This window comes from Cheilinus undulatus, linkage group 22 (genome assembly GCF_018320785.1).
Source record: "Cheilinus undulatus linkage group 22, ASM1832078v1, whole genome shotgun sequence".
NCBI lineage: Eukaryota > Metazoa > Chordata > Actinopteri > Labriformes > Labridae > Cheilinus > Cheilinus undulatus.
The window spans coordinates 26,909,660-26,935,466 of record NC_054886.1 but is presented as its reverse complement, the minus strand read 5'-3'; the positions used below and the strand labels follow the sequence as shown (position 1 = coordinate 26,935,466).

Sequence of the window (25,807 nt, the reverse complement as noted above, 5' to 3'; positions counted from 1 at the left end):
TAAAAACCCACCTTGTTAAGAATGTCACACTACCAGAAATTTAGAACTTAAGTAGTAAAAATTTAAATTGGTTGGTCCTGATTTGACACCAAAGTAAGAAAAATAAAAGTCACAAGTGCCCAGTTTTTGGTAAATTCTTGTTTTTATTAAGGATTTAAATAAATTAATTAGAAATTTTAATTGGATAAGGAGTTAATAAATACATTTAACATAATATACACACACAATAAAGATAAATATTAGGGAAATATAAAGTTTACAGGGTCTAAAGTTAAAATATAAATGACAATGAACTAACGTGAATTCAGTGAGGCTTGCTGTGATTGGCTGGTTACATGCATGCTAGTTGTGACTGGTGGTTTGATTCAGACTCATTTTTATTTATTTGCTTTCTTTAAAAAAGGTGGTGGTGGGGGGGGGGGGGGTAAAAATAGAGGCCCATTTCTGCTCGTTTAAAAGTAAATAATTTGAAAGTTGTGTAACTATTTAAAAATAAAATCTTGAGTCGAAATAAGGAGAAAGAAAGTCACAGTTGTAAAATACAAAGGCGAAATGTTTAGATGTAAAGTAAAAATTCTGAGATGAAAAGTAAAAAAGAAGAGTTAAAAGTCATAGTTAACAGATGCAAAGTAAAAATTATGAGATGAAAAATTGAAACTATGAGACAAGTGGAAATTATAAGAGAAACAGATACATTTGATAAAGAGACATAACTATGAGATAGGATCTTATAATTATGAGATATCAAGTCAAAGTTATAACATAAAAGTCATAAAACTAAATTTATGATTTGTTTCGTTTTTTAATGTTTAATTACTTTCTTATTTTTTTAAGTGGCGGAAGTGGCTCGATAACAAACACAGACACTCATTCTAAAGAGAGGAGGCTCTGAAACGAAACATTAAGTTTATATTTGATATTCTTAGTGACGTACGGTGAGAATAAATGTCATTTAACTGATTTTTACGATTAGAAAGAAAGCCTTTCGTGACTTTTATTTTGAAACATGAACCGGACGTCCATTTTTACGACACGCCTTAGCTTGACGCTCGTGGGCTCGACGGACGCTGCCTTGGAAACGACATAAATCCAGTCCACGCAGCTGGGTTGCGAGCAGGGACCCAGATTTCCTCACTTCAAAGGCTTCCGCTCCTCACCGCCTCCTCTTCCTCCTCCTCCTCCTCCTCCAACGCCTCCTCCACCTCCTCTCTCCATCCCTCCATCCAGGCAGAAAACGCTGCACATCGGAGCTGCGAACATGGACGATCAGCAATGAAATGCAGAGCAGGAGGGAAGAAGAGAGACACGTTTAAATAAGCGAGAGAAGAAGAAGAAGGAGAGGCCGCTGCGGACAGGTAGATGTGAGCAGATTTTAAATCGGCTTTTGCATGTGACAGCTACGGTGCGGACACATGCCTCCTATGGGTGCACGTAGAGGGAGGGAGGGTGCGTTTGTTATTGTTGATGCATGGTGCACACGCTTAAAAATGCAACCACACAATGCACCCCCAATGAAAGAGGGGCAGCATAGCGTTAGGCTGCATGCTTATTAATTAGAGCTCATGTATCGGCAGAAAGGCTGTATGTCTTTACACCCTTTTCCCCCTCCTCGTCGTGTTTTGACGCCCTGGTCAGGTGTCTTTCTCTTCTGCACGTAACAAAATGTCACCAGTTGGTCGATGTGTCATAAGATTTGGCTGGATGGCGACTAGAAAGAGAGCAGCGGGGCTTATAATACAGTAGGTGTGCAGAGGATTAGTCTGTGCTGGAGACCCATTCTGTCTGTCAGTATGCTGCTTAAAAAGCATGTTTTCTAACATGGGGGTTGGTCTAGAGATAGAGCTTCACATGCATAATCAGTAGCCCTACATGGCCTTACCTGTGCATGCATTCAAACCCTATTTTATGCTGCAAATTCTAGTCGATTTGCATAGTTTTGGGATTTGAAAACGCATTAGAATAGAGGCAGTATCAGCATAAAATCATGAAATTATAAATCAACTCATATTGGCTAACACAGGGGTTCTCAATGTTGGGGTCGAGACCCCATTGGGGGTCGTGAGACACTTAAAGGGGGTCTCCAGATGCCTTAAAAACACAAGTAACATTTTTGAATTACACTGTTGCCACTTTATACCAATTTTGCCTACTTTTAACCATTTTTTGCAACTTAAAACCCATTCCATCCCTTTCCACCCATTTTTTTCTGCCTGTTTTTCTCACTTCTAAACCAAATCTTACAAATCTCTGCCTATTGTTGGCTCTGTTGACACGTAATTGCTATTATTAACCACTTTTTCGGCCACAATTTTTCATCCCATTTCACCAAATTTCTACCTGTTTTTGCCACTTTAACGCAATTTTAGCCACTTTTGAATCCCCTTCTACCACTTAATATGCACATTTTTTCCACTTTAACCCATTTTTGCCATTTTTTTTTTTTTTGCCACTTTTTTATAATTTTTGGCATTTCTAACCCATTTCTGCTACTTTTAAAATCTAATTCCACCACCTTTCCCACCATTTTTTGCCACTATTAACCCCTTTTACCACTTTTTTTGACACATTTTTGATCCCATTTCACCAAATTTCCACCTGGTTTTGCCACTTTAATGCAATTTTAGCCCCTTTTGAATCCCCTTATACCACTTAATATGCCCATTTTTTCCACTTTAACCCATTTTTGCCATTTTCTTGTTATTTTTTGACACTTTTATGTAATTTTTGGCATATCTAACCAAGGCTGAACGATTTAGAGAAAATTATGTAATTGTGATTTTTTTACTCAATTTTGCGACTGCATTTTATTATGTGATTATTTCTTAAGTTCCACATCTCATGTATTTTCCAACAAAAACAAGTAATAGTTAATTCTATACTATAACCAACAATATTAGATTAAGCTGGGGCTGGACAATTTTGAAAAAAAATGTCAAATTGTGATGATTTCAACTCATTTTGCAAATTGAATATGAACTTTTGTATTACAGGGAATGGTAATTTTAATATAAAAATCATATTTAACAAGAAAGCATACACAAATGAAGAAAATGTTCTTTTTTTTGGTACACTATTCTAAAAATATGCCTCTTAAATGATTGCATGATATGTAATACATAACGTCTCTGCTGCAAAAAAAGTTTTAAAGTGTTATTTTGTCATAAATTTCAGGATAAAGACATGTTGGACCTTCTGCGATTTGAAAATTGCAGCAGGTGATATTGCGATTTAATCTAATTTGTGATTAATTGCCCAGCCCTATTTCTAACCCATTTCTGCTACTTTTAAAATTTAATTCCACCACCTTTCCTACCATTTTTTGCCATTATTAACCCATTTTAGCTATCTTTAATGTATTTTAATTCTGTTTTTAACAAAAGGATTTACATTTTTAAGAGGGAAACTTACTACAAAAATAAATACAATTTTTTTTTTCTTCAATAAGAGCGGTTATTATTCAGGTTAGATATAAAATACCACTGCTTAACTTTACAATGCACCATGATTTTGCTACCCCCCAGTCTGGCTCTCCCATGTATCTCCCTTTATGGACGGCCTTGTCTGCACATGACTACTCTGTTCAACCACCTTCAGGTTCGGTGGGGGTGCCCCGGTCGCTGGCACCTTTATTTTGGGGGTCTCAGGCTGAAAATGTTGAGGACCACTGGGCTAACAAATACCGCCCTTAAGGTGCTAGAAACCATGTTTGATTGTTAAAAGAAATAAGACAGTCAAGATGTTTCTGCCAAAATGAAATCACAATGAATCAGCACTGAATTGTGTGCAGCCCCAGTTAAAATATTAAGAGGCTAGTGGGGAAATATTAATATTTTGGGTCTTGCATTTAGAGAAGTAGGCCCATGGGTTGTATATGTGCTCATTTTGCTTTTTTCACATTTGAAAGGTACATGCTAAGCTTCTGATTTAGCTTCTTTTTATGATTACCTTTTCCTTCAGCTTGTTAAAGATCTGCTGGAATCCAGTTAACCTTAGTCACCTGTTTGGAATATCTTTAATATTTAATTGAAAAAAGTGAAAACTGTAACAGTCCCCGCCCTTAATTACAGAAGAAAAAGACAAACAAAACATTCTTCTCTGGCAGGGTATGTGGATAATTTGTTACCAGAATCAAACATTGGAAATGGCCTAGAATAATTGAAGACATCGTTGATTATGGAATGAAAGTTTACCGGGCTGCATGGTGGTGCAGTGGATGTCTGTATTACCCCATAGCAAGAATGTTTCAGGGCATTTCAGTGTGGAGTTTGCATGTTTTCCCAGTGCATGCATGGGTTCTCTTCAGGTACTCATACAGTCCAAAGATGCTTGTTAGGCTGGTTGGTGACTCAGAAATTGATCGAGCGTGAATGTTGTCTGGCAAGCATTCCAGGGTGGATTTGCTTGCTCTTGCCCAGTGGTAGCAGAGATCCCCTCCAGTCCCTGAGACCTTAAATGTGATAAACGGTAATGCATCGATGTTCACAGCAAGATCATTTCTTTTGATTTCTGTATTCATGGTGGAGCTGGTCCGTAACCTTGATGATTCACAGCTTTTTCACAGTTTTAATAGAGATGTTTTTCCAGTAGGGCTGGGCAATTAATCGAAATATAGATTAAATCACAGTGTGACCTACTGCAATTTTCGAATCGCAGAGGGTGCAATAGTTCTTTGACCTGAAATGTGTTTTAATACATTTTTTAAGCAGAGGTGTTTTGCTCTACGCATTATGCAAGCATTCAAGGGCCAATATTTTCTAGAATAACTGACAAAAGTTCCTACTTTCCATGTTTTTTGTATATTTTTGTCTTCTTCAAAACAAGAAATCAATAAAATCATCAATCCCTTCATTACACTTCATATCAAATTTCCAATATAAGACAAAATAATTGCAATAAGACATTTTTATTAGATTGAATTGAATTTTGGGGGGATTTTTGCTTAGAAATTTGTAGATATTTTTGCGGAAATTTGAGAAATTTATTTTTACATTTTTAGGAATTTGATTTGAATTTTTTGAGGGGGACATTTGCTTTGAAATTGAAAGTATCTTCTTGAAAATTTGATAGATTTATTTGTAAATTTTTGGGAATTTGATTTTAATTACTTTGGAAATTTGTTTAGAACTTTTTAGGGATTTTAATGGAAATTTTTAACATTTATTTGTAAATGTTGGGAGACTTGATTCAAATTTCTGGGAGAATTACCTTTGAAACTTTTAGGTAATTTCATGAAACTTGAGAAATTTATTTGTAAATTTTTAAGAAGTTGCTTTGATTTTTTTTTCTAAGAATTTTTATGAAAATTTGAGGAATATATTTGTAAATTTTTGGGAATTGGATTTGATTTTTTTGGGGTGGTGGGGCAGGTTTTTAATGTTTAGTTATTGTTTTAGAATTTTTGAACATTTATTTGTAGGTTTTGGGAGATTGGATATACATTTCAGAGGGAAATAGCTTTGTGTGTTACAATATAGAATGGTTTATAAGTTGAGGAACCTGAAGAATAATCACGTTAAATTGCAATCGCAATTAGATCATTTTCCCAAATAGTTCAGCCCTAACATCCAGTATCTTTGGGCTGCAGACCAGTAGTCAGAAAATGTATTATCTGGATGCTGTTGGTAGCAGCAGATATGAAAACTCCTGTAATTTCTTTGTTTATCCTGATTAAAACCTTAAATTGTGTTTTCCAGACTGAAGTTTGAGGGCTGAACTGTTTTCATGTATAGTATTGATATTGCTATCAGAGAAAATGAATTTATCTGACTTTGACAAAAACCTGACATGGTGCATCTCTAGTTGTTGACCAAACTATAAAGCAAGTACCCAAAATTATCAGCACATTGACAACAAGTAATTGTGGGTTTTAGCTCAAACAGAGGAGTCAAAGAAGGATGGTGAAGTATTTCTACATTTTAGTCTTATTAGTTAATTCAGTAACAATCTTGCCATACATGTAACCATTTTATTGCGAAATGGATACGCAGTTTTACTTGGTGGAGGAGTCTTTGCTGTAAAGATGCTCTCTGGGTTAGTCAAGCAGCGTGCTTTCACTTTCCATTGAGTGTATAGCTAAAAACCCCTATATGGATGTATATATTTATGATAATGCGTATTGAATACAATAGAATTAGTTCAAAAGCAGTGAATCCATAGTTGCATGAATCTGAATATGAAGATTAAACAAGCTTTATGCTATGAAGGAGGAGGCTGGGGTGGAAGAGGGTAAGCTTTGCTAGCAGCAGCAGTGTGGTGCATCAGCATTAATGCAAGCAGGGATTAGTGAGAAGTATGTTGTATTTAAATACACCACTGTGCTGAGAGAAAGAGCTGATTGGCTGTGGGAGCTGGGAGGTGATAATTGGGAACAGCTGACTGCCAGCTGATCACGGCTGGGAGTATGACTTCCTTATTCTGCATGAACTAACAATGAGCTTCATTATAGAGAAAGGTACTTAACAGCCACCCTCCCACTGTTTACCACTGCAAGTCTTCAATCTTGACTGTTAATAGGGCATAAGTTTGACTGTTTCTGGGTATTTTTATGACTCTTTACCAGTCGACTGAACACAGTTATTATTCGCCTTTATTGGACTGGAAATTATTTGCCCGGGAACTTCACTGACTGTGGCAAGTTGGAAATAGAGGTTTGGGTTTTTGGTTTAAACCCCCTTATGTGGCAAATAGCGACCCCACAGAAATGGTTTCAAGCAGAGCACTGAGTCTTCAACCACTTCTCTATGACCTCTAATCCCCTCCTTTTTGTATTTCAAACATACGATCAGCTTACAAGGCCAGTTTGGGTTTATTCCTTTGTGACAGCATGTTTTATTTCTCTCATGTTACCACTGAACTTGGACCTAAAATCTCCACAGTGAATCTGGCACAGCTTTAATATTATAACTGGATATTAAATGTGAATCTGGGGCCAATTCAAATCTCTGGTGACGGAAACCGACTTCTACATTTACTGACTGAAAATAACCACATCATCATCGACTAACAAACCCACAGTCCAGCTCTGTGATCAGCAACCAAGTCCTTTCAAGTCTATACTCCAGCCGGGGCCAGCGCTGATTAGATAATATGTTTCCTTTGTTTGTGTAGCTTCTCTACAGTACAGACTTGTATTCATAGGAGAGAGTGGTGCTCAGACAAGCTTGAGCTGATTCCTTACATAAGCAAATCACTGAAGAAGAAGAAGAAGGGCAAAGACGGCTGTGTGCTAAAGAAGTATAAACGCTCACAGATGCATAAATACAGAAAAACACACAGGGAAACACACACTGAAGTTGACTTGAGGGAGTGAAGCAAAGACAAAGGAGGGTGATGCTGTGCTGCTGGTTGCTCTCTGTGAGGGCACAGAGGGCACTCCTCTGGTTTAAAGCTCTTTAAAGATGCACTCTTCTCATTTTTCCCAAAGGAACTGTAGTTCAGTGATGTTTAAATACTATTATTTAGTTCTGCCCTGTCTGTAACCCTTCGTAAAGTTAATATTCTGTGTGATAAGTGGTTGAATTCACTGGAATGTTGACTTTTTTTTAGAGAAATTAGCTCCAAAATGACCTCTGTGTAGCTAATTTAGGAAAAAATCCATCCTGAAAGAACATTTTTACCATTACATCATAGTAAAGGTCTTATTTACTTTCTTATCAGAGTGGACAACAGCTCAGTCTGAGTCCCGTTATCAGCATGTTTCACTCCCAGCACTAAAGAGCAGCCAGGTAACTAGCCAAACATGATCTTTCAGTGCTAGAGTGTTTTTAATATTGTTTGTTTCTGTTTTGTGTGTGTGCTTCGTTTGATGTAAAGCACTTTGTGACCTCTGTCTGTGAAAAATGCTCTATAAATACATTTTACTTACTCACTTACTTAGAGTAATTATCATGAAGCACAGCAATGAGGCAAAGTGTTCTTTTTTTCCTCAAGTATAGTATCTGTAGTAAAAGCAATATACAGCAAGTGTACTCACTCTGCAAGGCATCTCTGCTAGCTGGTCTAGAGCTTTTAACACAAGGACTGGGCTCCAATGGATCAACCCAGTTTATCTTGAGCGAAGCATTGCAGTGATTCGTATTACAACGGCTTAAACAACTGTTTGACATTTTTGTAATTTAGGGTAGCAATTAGGGTTTTTTTGCACTCCAATCAGCTTTTCATGCACTTTTTTTCTAATCTAAAAAATGACAAAGTCAGCCTAGGAGACTTTTAACAAAGTTTTGACACGTAGAGGTTATAATTAGTGCTTCCCTCCCAGTTAATTTCAGCTATGTGTCAAAGGACTTTTTTTCTACCTATGTTGTTCATTCAAACTCTGCTGTCAAGATGTGCGTGCACACACCCCTGCTCTCTGAATACACACAGCACTTCTGCTCTGCTCCTCTTTAGTTTGTCTTTGCAATTCCTGATTTTATATCAGTTGTATTTAGCCGTACATTTCATGCTTAACACAGTTTACTTTTTGAAACGTGTCACTCAACATTCACAGGTTAGGCTGCAGCGTTCCTAAGTCAAGGGTCCTCAACATTTTCGAAGACAGAGACCTTTGAGCAGAGAATTTTCAAGGATGACTCAGCTTGCAGGAATTACCTGCAGTTCTTTCTTTCTTTCTTTCTTTCTTTTTCTTTCTTTTTCTTTCTTTCTTTTTTCTTTTTCTTTCTTTTTTCTTTTTCTTTCTTCCTTTCTTTCTTATTTCTTTTTCTTTCTTTTTCTTTCTTTCTTTTTTCTTTTTCTTTCTTTCTTTCTTTCTTTTTCTTTCTTATTTCTTTTTCTTTCTTTTTCTTTCTTTCTTTCTTTCTTTCTTTTTCTTTCTTTTTCTTTCTTTCTTTCTTTCTTTTTTCTTCTTTCTTTCTTTCTTTCTTTCTTTCTTTTTCTTTCTTTCTTTCTTTTTTCTTTCTTTTTCTTTTTCTTTCTTTCTTTCTTTTTTCTTTCTTTTTCTTTTTTCTTTCTTTCTTTCTTTCTTTTGTAAACAGTTTTCCTCCCTGTGGCTTGGGAATTTTAAAGATACTGTAGTAGCTAAGTGTGGGAATTTGTCAGGTTTTTAAAAACTCACAGAAGAATAGAAGGTCATTTGTCCAAGTCGGTTTAATCAGTCAAAATCTTCAGGTACCATTCTTTTGTGTGATATACCAGCAGAGTGAATCATTTTTTTAAGTATCAAAGAACCCTGATAACTTTGATCTTTCTCTTTTACATCTCTTTTGTCTTCGTCTTCATGATGAAAGCTTGGTTTGAAGCTTGCATAAACAATATCAGAGGATTCTGAATGTTGTTTACTTCATATAAAGGTTGATTGTTGTGGTTTTATTAAAGTGCTTTCACTTTGATCGGAGAAGTCCAAAAATCAGAGAAAGTCTACTGAAGAGAAAGGCTTCATCCTGAAAAACAGCCTTCCATGTTTTAATTTCTGTATGTTTAATAGTACTGTATGTTTGATTTTTAACCTGCAGGGTTATTCTGAGCTTTCTCCTTGAAGACTGATTAGGATTCCAGAGGTGAGCACTGTGTTTTCACACTAATCTGTATTTCAGGAGTCGCCCGTACTGAAGTGCGTCTCCATCCCTCGGTAGACAGCACATTATACCTTTTCCAGATGCGCAGTCATTTTCTCCTCTTCCTCCTGGAGGAGTTTGTTCTGTTACCGAGCCTCCACTCTACTCTTGGCCTCCCCAGACTTTCCCTGATTTAAACATTTCCAGGTGAAAGGAAGTGGGATTTGATTGTATAATTCAAGCAGCTTGTCAGTTTTTACCTCAAACATGTTCTCTGCGTCTCGTCGTGGTTAATGGTTTAAATTAAGTCTGAAGAAACAGCCCAGCCTCTTCAGGGTGCACTCAGACTGAGTGATGTGGCCACTTAGAGATCCACTCCAGGGCTATTCATAGGATGAATAACCATCTGACACACTGAATAGGATCTGTCATGAGTCTTCCTTACAATATGTTTCACTCCGTTCCCCTTTGAAAGATAGTGGAGTCATAGAAGAACGGCCGAAGAGAAAGCAACTAAGAATAGAACCTGAAAGATGTTGGAGGATTGTGAGATTAATGGGGTAAAAGCAGCTCAGAGATGTTGCAAATTCCCACTAGTATCATCATATTTTTCTTCAAACTAAATATGCACCTGTTAAAAAAAACCTGCACCATATATTCTGCAGTATACTGTAGTTCTGTTGCAGACTGAATAAGACTGTCCTCTGGGATTTTCCTTTATTTTGGCACATTCACACCAATTGGCTGGACTGCTGCTAAAAAGGCCAAGTTATATTGACCACAGTTGATTTATAAAATCAATAAAAGGGTAAAAAATCCTAGGGGTTAAATGCTTTTTATAGCCACTATCTATTTACAGGACATAAGATAAAATTGTAAGCCGAAACGTATCAAACTGAAAAAGCTGTTCCATTTTTGCTTTCTTTATCCATAATTCTACCTTCATGCTAACATGCCTTACCTAAAGACGTCAGCATTACTCAGCATAATCGTGCCCATTTTCATCAATCAGGCTGCCAGGCTAATGCAAGGAGCCGTGTTTGGGTGTTTACAAGCATCTGTTGCAGGTGTTTCATCAGTGAAACTATCGATCCAGTGCCGACCACCAGCATCAGTCTGGGTGAATGTGTTTAAGTGTGCGTGTGTGCTGTGTTTACTGATGTGATTAAAATGAGGGAAATTTGAATGGGACACGGTGAGACCACATCTTCAAAGTGATGCTTTTATCGATCCCTGTGGTTAAACTTAAGGCTCTCGTTCCTTCATCTGCTGGGAGGTCAGATGTAAGGGATAGACGTAAAGAGCTCAGGGCCTAGATCAGAGACTCTTCAGTGGTGTTTGCCAACAGATGTGAAGGATCTAACACTTAAGAAAACTTTTAACTCTTGTGGAGTCTCTCAGAAGGTTAAGAGGGTATCTTACTGTGTGCGCATCAATATTAAAGTTTCTAAGAGGTATTGGAATAATTTAAGGATATTTTAGAAAAAGGTTTTAAGAATATTTCTAATTTAGTACTTTGTCCAAACTCCTGTTTGCTTTTTGTGAGTGCATGATTAAAAAGCCTGATAAATATCACCATATGGGATAAGTTACGTTCATCCATCCATCAATTCAGTCATCCATACATCCATACATCCACACACACATCTATCAGCCAGACCATCTATCCATCCATTCAGTCATCCATCCATCAACCATTCAGCAAAACTGCAGCAAAAAAGGCCCACCACATAGTCGTCCATCCATCCATCTTTTCATCCATACCATCCATCCATCAATTTTCTATACCGCTTATCCTGTTGGGGGCTGGAGCCTATCCCAGCTGGCACTGGGCGAGAGGCGGGGTACATGATGGACTGGTCGCCAGTCAATCACAGGGTGATCAATCCATCCATCATCCATCTATTTGTCTATCATCCATCTGTCTGTCATCCATCCAACAGTCCAGCCATCCATTCACCCTCCTCATCCATTTCCTCATCCTTCCATCCATCAATTTAACAATTAAGCCAAACACTCATCCATTACATCACCCATCCATCCACTTAGCTTATTTGGACATTTATTTATCAAAAGATTATTATAAAGATAAACATAGATATAATATGATTTGTTTAAATGCTGAAGGGAAATAATCCTTGCATGGTCAGTACTGGTTTGTTTACTACTTGTTTCTCCGTTAAAAGTTAACCAGTTTTCATTGATTTGATTGGCGGTCTAGTAGCTGGATAGCTAGCGTGTGTTGCCCTTTTAACTACTGAGTTTTAAACATGTTGTTACATAATAAGCATCTAGGCGTTGGTTTCTTCAAAATCTCTTCTTAAGACACTTTCACTGATAAAATGATCCTGAGTTGTACAATTTAGTTTTTTTAATTACATAAAAAAACCTTACGTTTTAATTTCATCTCTGTATTTATTTCTCGATCCTTGTTGTGCTTCTGTTAAGACCTGCTTGTCTCATTCAAGAACTTTGTGATTTTGAAAAGTGCTCCTTAAATAGATTTTACTAGAGTTGTGCTCCGAGAGTCATCAAGAGTTTAATGATTTTTTTTACTGTTCTGTTTAAAGTGAAAAGATAGCTTAACCCTGATTGTACCCATTAATCCAATCCAATTAAGCGTACTTATTAAGAAACATTGAAGCATCATGTCCGTAAACTGTACAAAGCTGTCCCTCATGCTGCCACACACCAGAAAACCAAATGGAGGATGAAATGTTGGCGAGTGGAGCGTCCTTTCACTGCTGCTCAGCAGACAGCTTGGATTTCACTCAACTCTCAATTCCTCACTTCCTCTGAGCACAGACGCGTTTCTCCTCTGCAGCAGGGTTTCATTGAGGACTGAAAGAGCTGAATTCATGTGGTTTGTTTTATTTAGTGGTCGAACGGTGTCTTTTGTTACAGGGGAGATGTTTGATTTAGGATGCTGAAAGTGGCGTGTTTTAAATAAAGAAATCTCTCTGGTCTCACACGGCATGTTAGAGGGAAATCCCAAGTTCTATTTTGTCTGTGGGACTGTCAGAGTGAATTACATGAGGGGAAACATGACGGGCTGCCTCAGGGGCAAAGCACACACATACCCATCCTTAGTGATAATGGCCTTCTCTCCAACTGGAGAACACGGTAATGATGTAACATGAATAACAAAGTGGCTTTCTATTTCAATATGAGTTTCCTGTCATACTCTTTTTAAAGCTCTAAATGAAGCCCTGCAGTGAAGAGCTGAACTCAGGTGTTATGTTTTGCATCAAAGACACAGTACCTCTACTTTACACACTACAGTAATCCCTCAACATCTCTGGAAGATTGCCAAAAATGAATGTTATCACAGGAAACTGGGAGTAAAATGTGTTTGATTTGTCCTTTCTCTTTGTTCAGTCACATGTTTTGTTCTCTCCATGGTCCAAACTAGAGCATTTTAAATTAAATAAATAAAAAATGATGCATAAATAGCTGAATAATTTGTCCACTTTTTAAAGCAAAACTGAAGTCTGTAGGGAGAGCTGAATTGGAGTTGTAGGACTTTGAAGTCAGTAGCATGTGTCTTGACAGCTTAAGCTTTGTTGAGTTATCCAGTGTTTCTTTATAACTGCATTTGTGGATTGTTTGCACTAAGCCCTTAAGTTTCAGAAGTAATTGATTTTGTTAGATTATGTTAACCAGCCAATGATCAATGGGTCTGTCAGTCTCTGTCCTCCTTAGTTTAAACTGGGACACATCACGTCTCAGCTTTAATGTGACCTGTCTGTCCCTGCCTTCATTCCCCAGATCAGACCCCCCTGTCCACCAACCCGCACCAGTAGACCCACTTTAACATTTACCAGTGTGTGCGTGAATGGTTGCATGGTTCTGCCGGATGACTTGTTGCAATCGTGCTGAGGCCGACACATTTAATTGTGAGAGACGGGGTTGCAGAGGGGCACGAGGAGGGTTCTCACAACACACACGCACACACAGTGAAAGGCTGAATGGTGTTCAGAAACATTGCATTCATTCTGTGGCTGACCTGTTTACTCACCACATTAGCACAGAGAGGGATTGAAAAGCTAGTTTGTTCAGGTACAGGATAACTTTAGATCTTGATCTTAAAAGTACAAGACTTAAACGGTTTTTTTTGCATGGTTTATCCATGTAAAAACGACTCAGCGTCTCCCTGAAATATAAAATTCCTATTTTAAATAATCCAGCACCTCTTTGTGTGTTAGGACAGGAGAAGTGAAGATGTGTCAGTAAATAGGAGAACACAAAACCTAAACTTTATCTAACCTGATATAAACAGTGTACAACAGCTATTCCATTAACTGGGTTATCAATGAATCTCTTCACCATTGTTTTACTAAGTTAGGCCCATAACACCTCATAAAGGCTTCAGTGTGTGTGGTGTGCTTTATGCTCTACCTCCCTACTAATATCCCTTTTTCATCTAGGGATAGATCAGAAAAGTTGTATTCAAAAGTTCAGCATGCTACATACACTCCCCACTAATATCCCTTTATCATTTGGCAAGAGATGAGCAAACAAAGGTTCGTTTTAAGTGATCATAGAAGGTAAGGCTCAGGTTGAGAAGCCTGTTTGGGACAGAGCTGTTCCTCCCCTGTGTTATGTAGTAGGCACTACTTCTTCACTAGTGCCCTGCTGTCATGGATGTGTGTGTGTGTGGGGGGGGGGGTTAAGGAAATCAGCCTGTTTTGGTAACAGCTCATCTCCTTTTAAAGTGTGTGCACTACCTCCCCTTACTTCCTTAATTACCCAAGGGAAGGGGGAAAAGATAAAAAAAAAAAAAAAAAAAAGCTAGGCTGAATAAGATAGAGAAGCCTGCTTGGGCTGCTTGTCTCGTTAAACTCTATGCACTACCTCCCACTTCTTCCTTAATTACTCAAGGGAAGAGTAGAAATTCTACAAAAGCCAAGCTGAGCTAGGAAGAGAAGCCTGTTTGGGCAACAGCCTACCTCCTGTCTGGTTAAACTCTATACACTACCTCCCACTCTTTCATTTACCCAAGGGAAGAGAGGAAAAAATGTGAAAGCTAGGCTGAGCAAGGTAGAGAAGCCTGTTTGGGCAACAGCCTACCTCCTGTCTGGTTAAACTCTATACACTACCTCCCACTCTTTCATTTACCCGAAGGAAGAAAGGAAAAGATGTGAAACCTAGGCTGAGCAAGGTAGAGAGGCCTGTTTGGGCAACAGCCTACCTCCTGTCTGGTTAAACTCTATACACTACCTCCCACTCTTTCATTTACCCGAAGGAAGAAAGGAAAAGATGTGAAACCTAGGCTGAGCAAGGTAGAGAGGCCTGTTTGGGCAACAGCTTACCTCCTACCTTGTTGAACTTTCTGCACTATCTTTGAATAACCCACAATTACACAAGGGAAGAGAAGAAATATTTGAAAGCCAAGCTGAGCGAGGAAGAGAAGCCTGTTTGGGCAACGGCTAACCTCCTGTCCGGTCATTCTCTATGCACTACCTCCCACTACTCCCTTTTGGATGAATAAGGGGTGAGAGAAGATAAGTCACGAGATCTGAGAAGGAAGAACCAGGGTGAGAAGCCTGTTTAGGCTAGAGTCTACACCAAATTTTAACAAAAGATGCCTGAAAAATGGTTAGTTTTCTAATTTAGATACAAGCATACAATGTGAATGAATAGTGTAAATCTGGGTTTTACACCTTGAATCAATACTTCTCATGCTGTTGAGTAACGAGAGATCGTCCCTTTTATGTCAGTGACTGTTACCTAACACACAGCCAATACAAAACGCAGATCTCATTGTGTTTTATATCACTTAATAAGGCCCAAGCTCTCTGTGTTTTATGGTAAATCCACACCATGTGACACATCAAGGAGATTAAATAAATACTACTAATGAATTGCAAATACCATTTGAGTATCAGGAAAGTGACAGTCTGGTTTTGGCTTGTTTGCCGCCCATGTTTTATTCAGCAATCACTGAAGTGCCTATTTCATAACACTTCATAAACCAAGAGGTACACAAAGACACGCTGGAGACAATGAAGTAACTGAGATCTCTTGCAGAACTTCATTGCCCAAATGTAAACTCTATTTTTTCTTTCTCTGCTGCTCTGATAGCTTCATTATCCGGCCTGAAAAATAAAAATACTTCCAAAGAAACCATGACAACATCTCCGCAGAGCCCGCTGCTTCTCCAAAAAAGAGAGGAAGCAAGTGTAAAATCTCGTCTCCTCTCCTCCTCTTTCACTTCGTTTTGCATAATTTGTTTTAAGGGAGGATTAGCGCAAAAGAGGGGGGAAGTGCCATCGTAATTGTGATCATTTTGTACAATGGCGGCTCACCCAAGAGCATCAACAAACACAGACTTCAAAGAGGGAGAGGAGCTGGAGCAAGGCGACGGGGCGGGGAACGAGGAAGATACAAAGTTTAGGATGGAGAAGAAAAAGAGGCCAGAAGGAAGCAAGGGTGTGGGGGTTGGGGCGAAAATGAAGCTGTAAGTGATGTCAAAGTGGTTTAAATTGAAATGCTCTCCCTCTATGGAGTTAAAAAAATTTCAAACAAAACCATCCTTTCACAGCAGCTTTATTTTTTAAAACCTGATTTTTTTTCAAACATCTGAGAGCCATTTTTTTTATTTTTTAAACATCCTTTGTTCTCTTCATTTGCTGACGTTTGGCGTACAACCAAGCACAGAGCTTCCCAGGCCGGCACAGTGAAACCAGAGTAATCCTGACTCAGAATAAAACATTATCTTTGTTTCACTGTGTTGGCTCAGGCTGCTGTTTTCATAGCTGTGTGTGCTCTGACCAACACTCACCCTGAATTCATAGCACATAGTCTTATTTTACATAGATTTTAAACTGCCCTTGTGAACCGTTTTTGGTGCTCTGGAGGCAGTAGTAATTCAAATCTTAAAAATATTGTGAAATGTTTCCTGTTTTTTAAAAAATACACAGCCAACAAAATAGTTGATGCTGAAAAACAAGTAATTTTGTGTCAATTCTATCAAAATGTGAACAATGTTTATGTTAAATACTACTAATTCACATATGTGATAAATGTTTTTTTTTCTGAAGTACCAGTGTCAATTTTTAGAATCTTATTTTTCTAATATTACTATTTTGAATTACTTTAATATTTTAAAGCAATTTGCTAACTTGCATTGTTTTTTTAATGCTGTTTCATCACTATAACAATGCCCAATTAACTTTCTTTCTTCAACAGTAAAGAATGGTGTAAATAGTTCCACAATAATGAAAATGAATTTTAACAAAATGGTTTTAATGCATTGCCTTCCAAGGTTGTTGTAATAGTAATATTTCTATCAAACATCTGAGAATTGGTTGGTTGGTTGGAAAGCTGGCTGGTTGGTTGGCTGGTTGGTCGATCTGTTGGTTGGTCGATCTGTTGTTTGGTTGGTTGGTTGGTTGGTTGGTTAGAAAGCTGGCTGGTTAGTTGGCTGGTTGGTCGGTTAATAAGCTTGCCGACTGGCTGGTTAGTTGGTTGGTTGGTGGCTGGTTGGTCAATCTGTTGGTTGGTTTGTTGTTGGTTGGTTGGTTGGTTGGTTGGTTGGTTGGTTGGTTGGTTAATAAGCTGGCCGACTGGCTGGTTGATTGCTTGGTTGCTTGGTTGGTTGCTTGGTTGGTTGGTTGGTTAGAACGCTGGCCAGCTAGCTGGTTGGTTGGTTGTTGGTTGTTTAGAAAGCTGACTGGTTGACTGGCTGGTTGGCTGGTTGGTTGGTTAGAAAGCTGGCCGTCTGGCTGGTTAGTTGGTTTGTTGGTTAGAAAACTGGCTGGCTGGTTGGTGGGTTGGTGGATTGGCTGGTTGAGTAGTTAGTTCACTATTTAGTTTTTTAGCTTTCTAGCTGGCTGGCTGGCTGGTTGATTATAAAGCTGACTGGCTGGTTGTGTGTTGGCTGACTGGTTGTGTGTTGGTTGTTTTTTTTGTGTGTTGGTTGGTTGGTTGGTTGTTTTTTGTTTTGTTTTGTTTTTTTTTTGTTTTTTTCAGATGTTAGTTTACTAGTCAGTTAGTAAGTTAGCTGGCTCATTTGTTGGTTGGAGAGCTGGTCAGCTGTTTTGTTGGCTGGCTTGCTTGGTGGCTGGTTGGTTGGTTGGTTGTTTTGTTCACTAGTTACCAGGCTAGCTGGATGGCTGGTTGGGTAGTTAGTCAGTTAGTTGGTTGATCAGAAAGCTGGCTGGCTGGTTGGTTGATCAGAATTAGTTTGCTACGTGGTTGGTAAGCTCATTAGCTGGCTTTCTGGTTGGTTGGTTGGTTCAAGTTACTTCAGACATGGGAACGCACTAATCATCTTGTCAATTTCACATTCCTGCATCAGCATCACTAAAGAAACACTACGTCAACATTATGTCAAAATAGGAAATGAATGAAGAGCAGCTTAACCTTGGTCAGGCAAAGCAACATGTCTTTATTTTGTTTTTCCGTTGTTTTACGTCAATTTGTAATTGAGAAATGGACCTAGTGGGCGAGGTTGTGCATTGTCAGCTGGATCCAAACCAGAGTGTAGACAGACAGCTGTGGACACTGACCCTGTGGAAATTGACAGATGCTGATTGACATGCAAGTTAGCTATCGTCTTTGGTGTATCCAAGTACAGTTTAAAACTCAGACACAAGCAAGTGGTGGCACTGTTTTGAATGTTTAGAGAAGATTGATTTTCATTCTCCTTGTGAAAAGCTGACATTGATTCAGAATCATCTCTGTGTTAAGGTCTTATTCAAACATCTTCCTTTCAATCTGCAGAATACCTTTAGGGAAAGTCACCGTGTGACTGATCCTTTCGTTCCTCAACATGAAGAAAACCTTTGAAATTTACACATTTGAATGCATCATGTCACATTAGCTCATGTATGCAGAACAAGGCAACAGCTAGCTGTCAAATTAGAGGACATAACTCAGTCTCTCATGCTGCATGTGATCCAAATATATTATCACAAAGAACCAGTGCATGTCGTTTCCATTAGTTACTGTCCATGGCTGATTAACTGTGATTATACAGGGCCGTCCTATGGAGCTGTGGGGGAGGGGTGAGTATAAAAACTGAGGGCTAGATGCTAACCTTTCTCTGAACAGACGGACACCCTCTGCTCTGTGTAGCCCAGTAGGAGACACGTCTGTGGTCGTGTGTCTGTGCTTAAGGCTGCGTGTCCAAGCAGACGGAGAGGTAATAGCATTAGCTCATGCTCGCTCCACCGCATGCAGGAATCATAAGTTTGGTTAAGGACAGTAATTAATACCGTCTCTCTCTGTTTGATCCATCTGTTGCAGAGCAGACAGAGACTATCAGCATGCGACCCCCCCGTGGAGATATTTTGGTTCAGTGTGAGGGGGGAGATATTTCCCCAAACATCCCAGCACCTCATTATGAACAGGCTGCAGCCAGCTTAAGATCAGAGGGTATAAAGTGGTATCTGATTACAACTGTAATTACACACGCAGCCGTCAAAACATGAAGAGGAGCACAGAGGGAAAAATGTGTGAAGAGTGTGAGGAGCTTTGGATGGTTTCCCAGACACCATGTTGGTCAAATCAGTGTGTTTCTTACCTGCAGTGGGTGTTAAAGATTCTTTTAGGTTAGATAGCTCATCATGAGCTGCAACCCTGATAAACCCTCTGGTATCACTCTGGACATTTTCGTCCACCAGGGTGATTTTTTTTTTTTCACTTTTATTTGGCTGTTTTGCTGCATATGGCATGATTTTGTAGAAAGATTTTTTCCTTGATAAATTTTGAAATTCCACTTATAATTTTTGAATGGGCCTTCAGTTTAATGTGTACAAATTTTAAACCCTACTAGACTATTCAGCACAAAAATGTCCACTGTGAAATAAAATCATTCAAAACTGTACAAAATTAATTTTCTCTGATTCTTTTGGATGAATTCTTCTTAATATATTCACAACGTGCAGAATTATTTGGCAAGTATTTTGATATTATCTTCATTTTTATTCATATTTTGGTAGTCCAAGCTCTATAAACTGGAATGCTTATTGGAATTAAATGTTATCAGGTGATGTTTATTCGTTTACTGAGGGAGGGAGTGGCCTACAGTGATCACCACCCTATATCAAGGTGTGCAGAATTATTAGTACTTTGATACCTGTGACTGAACATTGTCCTGCATAAAAATCATGGCCTTCTTGAATGATGCTTGTACTGCTGCTTGAAGAAAATATCTTCCAAGAACTGGCAGTAGTTTTCTGAGTTGATTTTAAGTCCATCCTCAACACAAAAAGGTCCAACTAATTCATCTTTAATAACGGCTGCCCACACCAGTACCCCACCTCCACCTTCCTGTCATCTGACTTGAAGTAGAGTTATGCACCCATTAGTGATCCAGCCACAGGCCCATCCATCTGGCCTGTCAAGAGTCACTCTTATTTCATCTGTTCATAAAACCTTTGAAAAATCCGTCTCAGGTATTTTTTGGCCCAGTCTTGGCATTTTAACTTGTGGGTATTGTATTTCAGGTTTCCTTTCCTTGGTCAAGTCTCTGATCACTGAGCACCTTGTGTCCCAGTTGCATTTACTCAGAAAACCCTTGTGAATTTTAAACTCTTATATTCGACAGGCATGAAGCTAAAGCTCCTCAGATTTATCTGTTGCAGAAATATGACCTTGAATTGATGCTGGCTATATTGTAGATCCTCTCACCTCTCTGTTCTAACCTCCTCTGACAGTGCAGCTCATGCAGCTGCAGGTTTTTCTCTGCAGTCTTCTTAAACTTTTCATCCTGTCATGAATCTTTGATCTGAAATGTCCTTTCACTGACTGACTTTCTGAAACTGTTAGAAGAGATCCTCTGTTTTCATTCCTGCTCTCTAAACTCTCCCGTGTTGTATAAGAGGAGGCACCAGACAGCGATAAATCCTGTGGAGACCTACTTAAAATTTAAACTTTCTGGATTTCACAGGGATGTCCGTCCGCCTACTCCCCCCCTTCTGCTTCTTCCTCCCTCCTCATCCATCTCTCCCTCTGTCTGTCCCCTTCTCTCCATCTTCTCTTTTCAGACTATTTTCGGCCGTAGCGACGAGTTCCACTTTTGAGCGGCGGAGCAGATTCCTATGCGTGTTGCTATGACAACGTTCCCACAGCTCCCCGACACACTTTTTGGCTTCTTTTCCTCTTCCTTTTCATTGGGTTAATTTTTTCTGTTTAGGCCCAGTAGTCTGCTGTATCAAGAAATTTTAAGACGATCAAGTTAGGCCTCTTAGTAGAAGAACTTGTCCTCTTGAATTTTTGCCTTTCTAAGGTGGTTTACATCTCATTTAATGTAGCAGTTATTTGTCTTTCATTTTAGTCGGTGACCGAACTTTGTCAAAACAAAGTACATTACAACTAATAGGTGACCTTTTTTGATGCTGGCTTCAGTGGAAGGCAGCTGAGGCATTTAGAGCTCATGCATTTGTTATAATGTACAAAGTGTACTTAATCATGCAGAAGTAAAATTGCATGTTTATAAGGAAATTAAACAATTTAGCCCTAGATCTGTCAGTATGAGAAACGGCACAACACTTTAGCAGCTGGAAAAAAGGAAGTGATGCCATACGCTTACTGTGCCAGTGGCACCAAGCTTCAGTGTTGATTGGCTAGTACTCATGTGACATCTAGCCAACCAGTTTTGTTTCTTATACAGGACATTTGGTGAGACTATGGAGAGTGAAAATAAAGCAAGAGGGAAAGAAATATTTTGCAGTGGAACCAAAGTAGCACACTTTTTTATCGCTTAATTTTTTCGATTATCTGTAAAATGAAATTCGGATTCCAATAACTGGCGAACTGCCAAATATTGGCCTCAGTAATCAGCCAGGTCGATAGTTGGTCAACCCCTCAAAGGGACTTTCAGGGGGTCCAGGGGTAGAGGCTGTGGCAGAGGGCAGAGCAACTCCACTTCAGTAAAAAAAAAAAAATCCTGCACCTTCCTGCACATATGTGTCGAGTTGTCGATGCAGTTTTAAGTTCTGTAGAGTGGCGCCACTGTGACAACATAAAATAAGGCTTTTTCTCTGCATTACTGTTTGTTTGTAACTACCAGTGCTACCTCCCTCTACCTGGATCAAGCTGTGCCCTCCCTCGTTCTCTTGCTCTCACTTTGTAAAAAAAGAGCTTTTACTTAAACAAGACTAGCAACTGACTAATTGGCCAACTGACTAGAGTAGTAAGTTGCACATAAAAACACTCAAATGTTTTGCTAGCTCAATCCTAACTAAGATACTTACTAAATCTGTGTTTTTTTTTGGGGGGGGGGGGGCAAATGCATCTGTAAATTTCTCATGCATCACCACGGGTCAGGTTGGTATGGAAGCATTAGCATTTTGCACTAGCCTCCTGATGGCCATCTTCCAGGCCTTCGCCAGACCCATGCCCCATCCTTCCAGGTATCTTCCCAGCTGACCGCTCCACGACCAATATGGCCATCCCCAAGGCCTGGTCCAGCCCACTGGGTCCTGTGCACCCAGTGTTAGGTGAGCTGGATCAGGCCCAGGAAAGCACCTTCTGCCGACAGAAGCACAGTGCCCAGTGGCTCACTCTTCCTTTCCCTGCTCTTCTGAGCGCATTAGCATTAGACACATGGTCTTGCCAACAATTCCCAAAAATGTGCCGAAGGGAAGTCATCAGAAAGGAGCCCAGCCAGTGCCTCTGGCCATCAGTCAGCATCCAGGCCTCACAAGAGTTTGGTAAGGTAAGGAGGACAAAGGACTGAAAGACTCTGACTTGTGCCTGCATGCTTAGATACTGGGACGCTACAATGCTTTGCCCAGCACACCGATTGCTCTGTGCGCGAGTGTAGACCATGGTTGATCTCAGCCTCACTGTAAGTGGATTCCCACACCTCAGCACCACCTGCACAGTTCAACCTACTTGACTGACATTTGCTGTGCAGGGATTTCCTACTAATCTGGCAGTAAGGGTCTGGAGGACTTTTGCCCGCTGCCCTCATGAGACCTGTAGTTCATCAGGAGTACAACCCCTATATGGCTCTTTCATTCGTAGGTGTTGTAGTTTAAAGGCGTCAGGCTGCAAACCATGCACCTGGAGGCTCTGACGACAAGGTACACCAGCCCCTTTTCAACTGCATTAGCAACGGCCTTAACCTAGTAGCAGCATGGTGACAGTGGGGTTTCTTGCCAGTCACTTCAAGTTAGATATTTAACAATTGTGAAAATTAGGACTACAATTAATGTTTAAAATAAAATTTCAGCCAATTGCTGAAGACATTTACATTGCTTCTTTTGGTGTTAGACTCTGAAAAGGCCAACATTTTCCCTGATGTTTGACCACAAAGCAGATCAGAATGTGTCCTACAGATGACTTTTTCTGCCTGAAAAAAGAAACTTTTCTCTTATCAGCAGATTGGAGGACCAGATGTTGGCACTCCGGTGCTCTCCTCTGTGCTCCAGCATGATACAGAGTCATAAAAGGAGACTTAGACATGACTGAATGTCTACTTAAGATGCAGTTTCTGTAAATGATGCTCAGCATTAGTTCATGTAAGACACTCCCAGTCAGATCAGCTGACAGCCAGCTGATCCTAGTTATCGCCTCCCAGCTTCCTCAGCCAATCTCAGTTCACCCTCTCAACACAGCGGTGTGTTCAAATATGATGTACTTCCCACTAATACCATCTTGCATTAATGCTGATGAACCATACAGCTGGCAAAGCTTAACCTCCTCCACCCCAGCCTCCTCCTTTATAGCATAAAGCTTGTTACACCCTTGTATTCAGATTCATGGTACCATGGATTACTTACTTTTGAACTAATTTTTTTGTTTTCGCTCATCCATATGAGGCTTAGCAGCCATGGACTCCCCGAGAGTCAAAGCATGCTGCTCGACTAACGCAGGGAGCATCTTATGAGCAGAGCCTTCTCCACCAAGTAAAACTGAATATTCATTTTGCAATAAAATGTTAAAATGTATGATGAGAGTGTCCTTGACTGAAGTGAAGGGTTTAAAAGTCTTGGTTCCCCCCAATCCTGGCTCTAGTGGATTTCTCTCTCTTCAGGTTGACGTCCCTTTGCCCTGCAGCTGACCTAAAAGAGCCTGTGAGGGGAGACTTGAGTGCCGTTAGGCCAACATGAAATCTATGTATGTCATACATATAATGCATAAACCTACATCACTGACCCCAGACTAAGTGGCCTCTACATGCCATCCCCACTCAAACACCTTCAGATAAACACATGGAAGGGGAATACCCACTCAGTGTTGGACACTGAGCTCGCTTATTTATTAATGAAAGCAAGCAGAGAGGGAGGGAAGATCCAAAGTGGAGGGAAACGTTGAAAAAAAGATGAATGTGTGTGTGGGGGGGGGTTCTGACAGATGAAACCAATAAGAGATGAAGAGCAGTTATTGAGGCGGCGATGGCGTCTGAGGACGAGCACGTATGTTTTATTAAAGAGCCGTGGTGTTAGATTATTTACAACAGCTGCAGGAGGGGGGGGTTATTGGCTCTAACTCAGCAAACAAAGCTCCATCACACTCAGAAGACAAAATCTGAGGTGGTTTGTGTAATTGGACGTCAGAAGCTGTTAGAGGGAGAAGGAGCAGGAGCGAGGGAGGGAGACGTAAGGAGGACGATCGAGTCACTTTTTATTAAATTTGGCGATGTGTGTGGATAAACAAATTATGGGACACAGACACATTTTATGCATTTTTGGGGTGTAAATCATCGATGCAGCAGATTTGTATTAGCATGCTAGCACACATTTTAGAGATACATTCATGTGCTTTTGTTTACCTCTGTTCATCCCTTTCATAACAGAAATCTTAATGGTGCCAGCGAATATGTTAGAAGCGTGAGAGAGTGTAAGGATGGCACGTTTCCAGAGCACTGACCTGATAACACACACACCTCCCACATTCACATAATGAGGAGCGGTGCCTACTTTGATTCTGAGCCACATAGACACAAACGTCACGTGCACACAGTCGGTCTCACACAACATCAGGGCCCAAAAATAACAAGCGTGTCCCACATAGAGAGTTCAGTCCAAACCGAGAGGAGCCCAGCGGTCTCCTCACGTGTCGGAGGCTTACACTCACTTTTTAACAACTTCTTGTCCTCGCTTTCTCTCCCTCTGAGTCGCTCACGTTCATTTGCTTCAGAGAGAAAGCCAAAGTACAGCTTAGGTCAAAGTAAAAACCAACTTTCTGCTCAAAAATGTGATAGTCATGTTCGACTCATCACATTTATGTTAAGAAGCTTGTGTCATGTTTAACAGTGTTAATTTTGGCAGCTATTTTAATTTTAGTCTCAGTTAGGGATGCACTCTATTAGATTTTTGCAGATATCCGATATACTGATAATTAAAGATTAATCCTAGCTGATATCGATACCAATATTTACACAGTTAACAACTAGAAAAGCACTCAGAGAGCGCAGACCCATTAGCCCTACCTCCCAATAGTGACGAATCCTTTAGAAGATTTCTGGATCCGTCCCCATGTGCCCCCCACCATGGCATTCGGTGATTACTCCCTCCCCGGTGGGGTGGACATGCGGTGAGGTAAAGCATTGGCTTCGCTACGGGTGGACTGTCATGGTGGAAGCATTGCCTGCTGGTGCCAACAGATGCACGGACAGTCTCACCCATGGTCTCACTGGACGACTGGAAGTCATGGCAGAGGGTGAATATTCCTCTATTCCTCCCAGCATTGGGAGTATTCTCGCTACTATTTGCTGTCTTTCTCTCTGTTACGCTCCGACTCGTCTCCTCGACCACGCGTGTGTCTTTAAAGTCTATAAACTCCAAAACTTTGAATAGAAACACACCCACAAATGCTGCTGGGATTGAAGTTACTCATGTCCGCCATCTCCACCATTAGCCCTATCTCCCAATAGTACAAAATCCTTTAAAAAAATCCTGAATCCAGATCAGTCCCAAAATCAAACCAGTTCTTCCTTATGCCATTTCTGACATTTCCTGAAAATTTCATCAAAATCCATCCACAACTTTTTGAGTAATGTTGCTAACAAACAAACTAATGAACTTAAACGAACAAACCCACCCGATCACATAACCTCCTTGGCGGAGGTAATAATGACAAAGACTTTTCTATGCACAAATTGTTTTCCCCAATCTCTTGGGGACCAAAAAGTGAAAAAAAAAAATCACTCTGTGACAAAAAGTAATCAAAATATTCACCTCTGCAATACCTGTCTGTAGAAACACAGAGGGCAACATCACAGGCTCTCTATCTCCCTGCATGAGCGTCCCAGTATGGCATGCACTGTTTGAGAAAACATGACACATCGATGGAACAGCCTGCCATTGGTTGTCACAGCCCATGTGAAAAACAATATCATGCCTATTGCTGAATCAACA

The 25,807-nt window shown here is 39.9% G+C and overlaps 1 protein-coding gene across 3 annotated transcripts in view; it reads left to right on the top strand.

Annotated features, from left to right (window-relative positions):
- Positions 1–1,075: 1,075 nt before the first annotated feature.
- zgc:109889 (uncharacterized protein LOC553542 homolog) overlaps positions 1,076–25,807 on the top strand; it is a 58,806-nt gene continuing 34,074 nt past the window's right edge. For 2 of the 3 annotated variants that reach the window (XM_041778707.1, XM_041778705.1), the window contains exon 1: positions 1,076–1,355. The gene's annotated coding sequence lies outside the window, so the exon portion shown is untranslated. Of the gene's footprint in view, positions 1,362–25,807 lie in introns of all 3 variants that reach the window. The other variant, XM_041778706.1, reaches the window with a different exon arrangement.